Below are 6,000 nucleotides of genomic sequence, written 5' to 3' on the forward strand. Positions count from 1 at the left end.
AGGCTTGGTATAGTTTATCCAACAGACACCATTTAAGAGTTATTAAGGAAATGTCCATTTAAACTTTGTCAGACAAAATTTTCACATTTACAACCATAGAAATCAGCATGTACGAATTAATCTAAGTACTATGCCTGTACACTAAATAATCTATAAATAGTAGTCTGAATCACCAGATGACCCACACAGAAGTAGCTCTTTTAGCTTCTTTTAAAAATACATGCCCAAAGGGGACCTGGGTGGCTCAGTCTGTTAAAGCCTCTGACTCCTCGCTCAGGTCATGGTCTCGGTGGTGAGATCGAGCCCCATGTCAGGTTCTGCACACAGCACAGAGTCTGCTTGGGATTCTCTCTCCCCTCCCTCTGCCCCTCCCTGGATCACTCCTTCTCTCACAAATAAGTCAATCTTAAAAAAAAAAAAAGCATGCCCAAAATTCCAGTGAGCATCCCAAGCCATAAAACTGTATTCCTTTATCAGAATCACTCATTCCCCTTTTCTCCCTGACAACTTTCCCAAAACACACACACACACACACACACACACACACATCCCTCCTTTAACAGACCTGGTTTCATCAAGAAATTCTCTGATAGTGCAAGAACAGTTTGATAAGACAGGCTACAAGGTCTGGGATTCTAGAAGAGATCCCATATGGTACAATTATCTTCTAAGAGACTGCTTTTGATGACAGAATAGATTTGCCTCAAGGGTCACAAATGTGGTAGGCCTGCCTTATTCACCTCCTAGTTTTTGTCTTTCAAAAATATATTAAAAGCTCTCTTTAAAGTTGTATTTCTGACTTTTCTTCAGTTCATGTAATAAATGTTCCTATTTTAGGCACATAGACATGGTGACAATGCAAAAAACAACAACAAAAGAAGACCATATGATGAAATGTGTTTGAAGCTTTGATAACTAAACTGCATTGAGTGGGGTCAAAAACTTATTAGCCTAATTCTGAACTGCATTTCAGAAAAAATATATCTTCAAGGCATATATAATCCACTTATTTTTCTTGAGCAAAAATTCATTTTCCAAGTTTTGTCCACATTACATTAAAATAACTTTAGACAAAGCATTCTTGTTGCACCAAGATTAAAAGTTTCCAATAACTCAAAAAAAAAAAAAAAGTTTCCAATAACTCAATGTGGCTGTAATCTTCTGGAAGCACCTGAAATTGATTTGTTTCACCTTCTTTTACTATTTCTTCTCCAGCCCATTCACTTTAGGAGAATATTGATGGACAGAAGTTCTAACTGAAAAGCCCAGAAAGTGGATAATCCATCCCCTAGCTAATAAGAAAGGAACTATGGATACATAATGCACAAAAATTCACATGTATCCAGAGCCTTAAAAAAAAAAAAAAAAAAAAGCAATGATTGGACTTCGTCTAAATAAAATGTTTCTAAAATAAGTTTAACAATAGGTTTCTTTTTCATTGCTATTTTACTAGACATTTATGGAAAATTACATTTGGGTAAACTCAGGCTGAAAACACTAGCTTTAGCTCTCAAGGAAAACATAAAGAACAGAGAGAAAATTTTCTAATGCCCCCCCCCTTTTTTAAAGACTGGCATTTATTTTTAAGACTGATTTTCCAACTACTATATATATATATACACAAATATATGTATATATACATATATATATACACACACACTTTATATATATAGTATGTATATATACACACACACACACCCAAACACATATAATTATATAATTAATAAGCATCACACACAGTCACACACACACACATATTTAAATTCAAATATCACATTTCCTGGGCTAATTACAATCCCAGAGAGAGTGCACTGAAATTCCTGAGGTTAGAGCAGACACTTCTGAGACTCAACAACCCAGAGTTCCCGCTTTACACTCCAATTCTCCCATTTTTCACAGTGGCACGAAGTGGATGAACAAGACCACTGCAGCACAAAGCACTGGGATTGCCTAAAGAGATCTGACAGAAGCTGAACATATGCAAGAACTTCCTGTTCTCCATAGGACTGGAGGGAGGGTGTGCTTCTAAAGGCCCTTCCAAAAACCAAGTCAATGTCTTTTCAAATACTTATGAAAAAATTTTTAATTTGAAAAATTACTGTTCATCATTATTCCCCAACATTTACTGAATTCATTATTTATAAGAAGTATAAAAAATTTAATTCCAGACCCCAAGGAGCTTAAATTTCCCTTAAAACAGTCACCCATTTGTGATTATTTCACATAAAATACTTCTTGAAAACAACCCAGGGGTCTGCTTGAACTCACAGTATACAATGCAAATTCAGGTATTTAAATCACCAGGAGTTTGTCTTCAGCTCCCTAACAAAATTAGAGATGGATGTATACTTGTGATTTAATAAAAAGAAACCGACAATTTTGGGTTCCATTGGAATACACATGAATTGGGAGAGGAACCTGAAATCCTTTCTTCTTTAATTCCTTCTAGATCTGGATAAGTGCTCTCATTATCTCCTGCTTTTAGAGTTATTTCCTAAATCCAAGAGCTAAATTTCCTTAAAATCGCCTAAGAAATCTACTTCTATGAAAACTCTTGGCCTAAAGATGATGGGGGGGGGGGGTGCTGAGAATACGATCACTAACTACTAAGCAAAAAGTCATTTTCTCTCATACATTGAGTCTGAGATGGGGGGAGGGAAACAGCAGATAGGATGAAATCAAAGGACTTTTAAGTAAGGATGTGCCAAAAAATAGTAAGTAGTACTTCTTGTCTTATTTTTTGTCTTTGTCACGGACCTAGTCGAAAGTCACATCTAACTCCTGTCAGAAGAGAAAAAAAAAAGTCCTTTGACACAAACAGTTCTGCACACAATTTAGGAACCCAAGAATATATACATTACATGCGTTAATTGTATGTTTCCTCTCCTCATAGAATAAGGAAATTACACTCGTGCAGATTCTAGTCATATTTTCACTACCTTATGAGATAATACATCAAGAATATTCAAACACAAATCTGGATACTACTACTGAATTTTTAAAACAAAACAAAAACTCGGGGTCTCCAAGGCCCTCCTCTCCCCTTTCCTTGAGTGAGGAACAACCCAAGAACTTACTGTTCAATGCCAAAGTAAAGCATTCTTGTTTAAAAGGCTGGACATGAAATAAGAAAAGGATCACTGTGGGCACAGAGGATGCCCTGGGAAAAAAGGTGAGAGGCACGAACCCATTCTCCTGAACTCCGTCCAAGCTGACAGGTTCACTCACACTGCCTTCACCTTAACAGTTTTCCAAAAACACTGTCTCTACACACTTAAGAAAATGTGAATTTTGCTCTCACCACAAAAAGAATTAAGCATAACTGACACCAGCTGTAAGTAAGCAATTAATATATTCTAATCTAACGCTTAAGAATGGATGGAGATCAGGCAACAGCTCCTCCAACAGGCTGGAGCATATTATCATTTGAAGCCCTAAAAATATTAAGATTTTCAAACAACTCCAAGTTCTGATGTGCACAGTCAGATGCCCTGTAGAAACTTTGGGACCAGCAGCAATGACACAACAGGTGAGACAGGCGGTGGACATCACTGCACAGCGAGGTGGACAACATGCAGGGGCAAACCCTTGAGTTCCCCCGAAAGGCTGGGGCTATGAGATAATACCCAAGCACAAGGCCAGTCAGAGCCTTTACAGTAGCAGCAGTTCGTTTCCTTCCGAGGGTCGCGCCACTCCCCCTCTCTTCACCCAGGGGACAACCACCCCAGGCACAGGAAGAACCGAGGCCCCTCCACCGGCGGTATCCCAGCTGGGGAAGAAAACACAATGTCGCTCCTTATTTCTGCGTACAAAAGGACTTTGCGCCCTCCCTCGAACTGCCGCCGCTGCTGCCCGGGCCGCCTCCTAACTTGCAAGAAGGTGGGCAACGCGCCATATTCCAGCGTCCCCCGGTCTACCTGGGTAACAAGCCCACGCCACCCCGGCGGGAGGGAAGCTTCGGAGGCCGCCCGAAGAGCCTGCCTCCTCTCCCGCAGAAGGCAGCGGCTCCCGCGCCCCGGCCCAGCCCGCCGCGCCGCCCGCGGACCAGACCCGGGAAGGGCCGAGGGGGCGAGCCGGGAGCCGCGGCTCCGGTCCCGCGCAGCCCGCCCACCTCCCGCTCCCGGGCCCGGCGCGCTCTCCCGGGCCTCCCGCTCCCGAGCCCGCGGGAAGGCCGGGCCCGGGCCCCGGGTTCTACGGTGGAGAGTAGGCCGCGGCCCCCAGAGCCTCAGGCGGCGGGGGAGGCCGGAACCCTGGGGCTCTCGGGAGGGCAGCGCCTCCCTCCCGAGCCCGCCAGGACGCCTGGGGCCTACTGCGGCCTGCGCATCCTCGGGGTGGCGGTTTGACTGGGCCGGGCCGGGGCCCCCCGCCCGAGGCGGGCCGAATCCGGCAGAGGCCCAGGCCCGGAGCCGGGGGCGGCAGGGTGCAGGCTGCGGGGCGGGCCGGCCGGCCGGCGGGCGGGCGGCGTGTTGCGGCTGCGCCGGGGCTGAAATAGCTGGAGATTGCGCGGTAGGGCACTCACCTCAGAGCGGCTGCGCTACCGTGGGCCTGCGCCGTGGAGACTGCGACCGCGCCGGCTCCTCGCAGCCTCCTGCCACCAGCGGCAATGGCGAGCGCTGCCGCCTCTGCCGCCGCCGCCGCCGCCGAGGAGGGGGAGGGGAGGGAGAGGAGGCACGCACGCGACGCACGGGCTCAGCTTCCCCGCCCGGCGGCCGCCATGATGGGGAGGTCGGCGCTGCCTCGGCGGGGCGGGCGGGCCCGGAGGGGTTTCTGGGCGAGGGTCCCTGCCGGCCCGTGCGGTCTCCTGGAGGCCACGTTTAGTTTGAAAGGGCTGGATGGGACCGGAACCACGGAGGCAGCTGGATTAGTCAAGTGTGGACTCTCGGGAGAGTGGCGCGGGCAGCCCAAGATGGTTGCTAATCTGGAAATAGTAACATTTCTCGCCCCGCAGCCCCGAGAATTCTAGCACCTCCTGAATGAGCCTCGACAGTCGGGAACGGGCTTCCCCGCGTTTTCCTCAGCCTTGGCAGTCGCGTCTTCACCCTTTATTTGGAATGACCTTTGCTTCCCAAACCCTAAACAGGTATTTAAAAGCAAAAAAAATTTATATTGACTTCTAAAACTTATGAGCAATATATTAACTTATCTGCTCATTCATTCGTTTGGCAGACATTTCTAGAGGGCCCTTTTCTGTGCCAGTCTTGTTCTGGGCACGCTGGAGATGCACCTGTTAGAAAGATGAAGTCCTTGCTCCCAAGGAGTTTGTACGTGTGCAGGGAGTCAGAAGCAATAGGACCCCCTAGCAGGTGCCTGAGAACGAAGGAGGAGAAGGTAGCAGAAAATCTAATGTTAGAGGCATGTGACAGGTAGCTTTTGTTCTTGGTTTTTAAACGCGTGCTTAGGAAACTACACGCATCAGAATCACTAGGGCTGATTACTTAAATTCTGGACCCGAATTGGTGTCTCCACAATCACGGCTTGTTAGCCCAGAAAACTGAATTTTTAACAGCCCCCTACTCACACATCATCCTGGCAATTCTCATGAATGCCATAATTTTAAGAACCATTGCCTTAGGATGCATGGATAGTGCTACCAAATCATCTCTAATCAAGATACTGCAGAAGACTTCATGGTCTCCCTGCCACAGGAATTGCACTCTCCAATAGATTTTCCGCCCTGTAGCTTGAGCAGTCTTTCAGAAAAGAAAATCATGTCATTTCCCCCACTTACTGGGCTTAATAAGATCCCATTGCTCATAAGTTAAAGCCTAAAAATTCTTTGAGTTGGCTTCAGGGCCCTTGGTGACCTCACCCCTGCTGCCATCTTTGACCTCATCTGCTACAGACTTCTCCCTCAGGCTGTAGCCAAATCAGGAAGCTCTCAAGTCCTACGAGGCAGGAAGTTCTCCCACCTCATAATTTTTGCAAGGGCTGCTCTCTCCCTCTGCACAGAAGTTTCTTTACTCTTTAGTCCTTCTCGTTACCTGTTTAAACCTAAATACT

General features: G+C 46.4%; 1 protein-coding gene across 9 annotated transcripts in view; it reads right to left on the reverse strand.

Moving 5' to 3' along the window:
• The window catches only part of NRF1 (nuclear respiratory factor 1), a 135,290-nt gene extending 130,665 nt beyond the window's left edge, over positions 1-4,625 (reverse strand). For 6 of the 9 annotated variants that reach the window (XM_055307260.1, XM_055307267.1, XM_055307265.1 and 3 more), the window contains exon 1: positions 4,520-4,625. The gene's annotated coding sequence lies outside the window, so the exon portion shown is untranslated. Of the gene's footprint in view, positions 1-3,626; positions 3,770-3,917; positions 3,957-4,519 lie in introns of those variants that run through there. The other 3 variants (XM_055307264.1, XM_055307259.1, XM_055307263.1) reach the window with 2 other exon arrangements.
• Positions 4,626-6,000: the final 1,375 nt, after the last annotated feature.

Source organism: Nyctereutes procyonoides, unplaced genomic scaffold, assembly GCF_905146905.1.
Source record: "Nyctereutes procyonoides isolate TBG_1078 unplaced genomic scaffold, NYPRO_anot_genome, whole genome shotgun sequence".
Classification (NCBI taxonomy): Eukaryota; Metazoa; Chordata; class Mammalia; order Carnivora; family Canidae; genus Nyctereutes; species Nyctereutes procyonoides.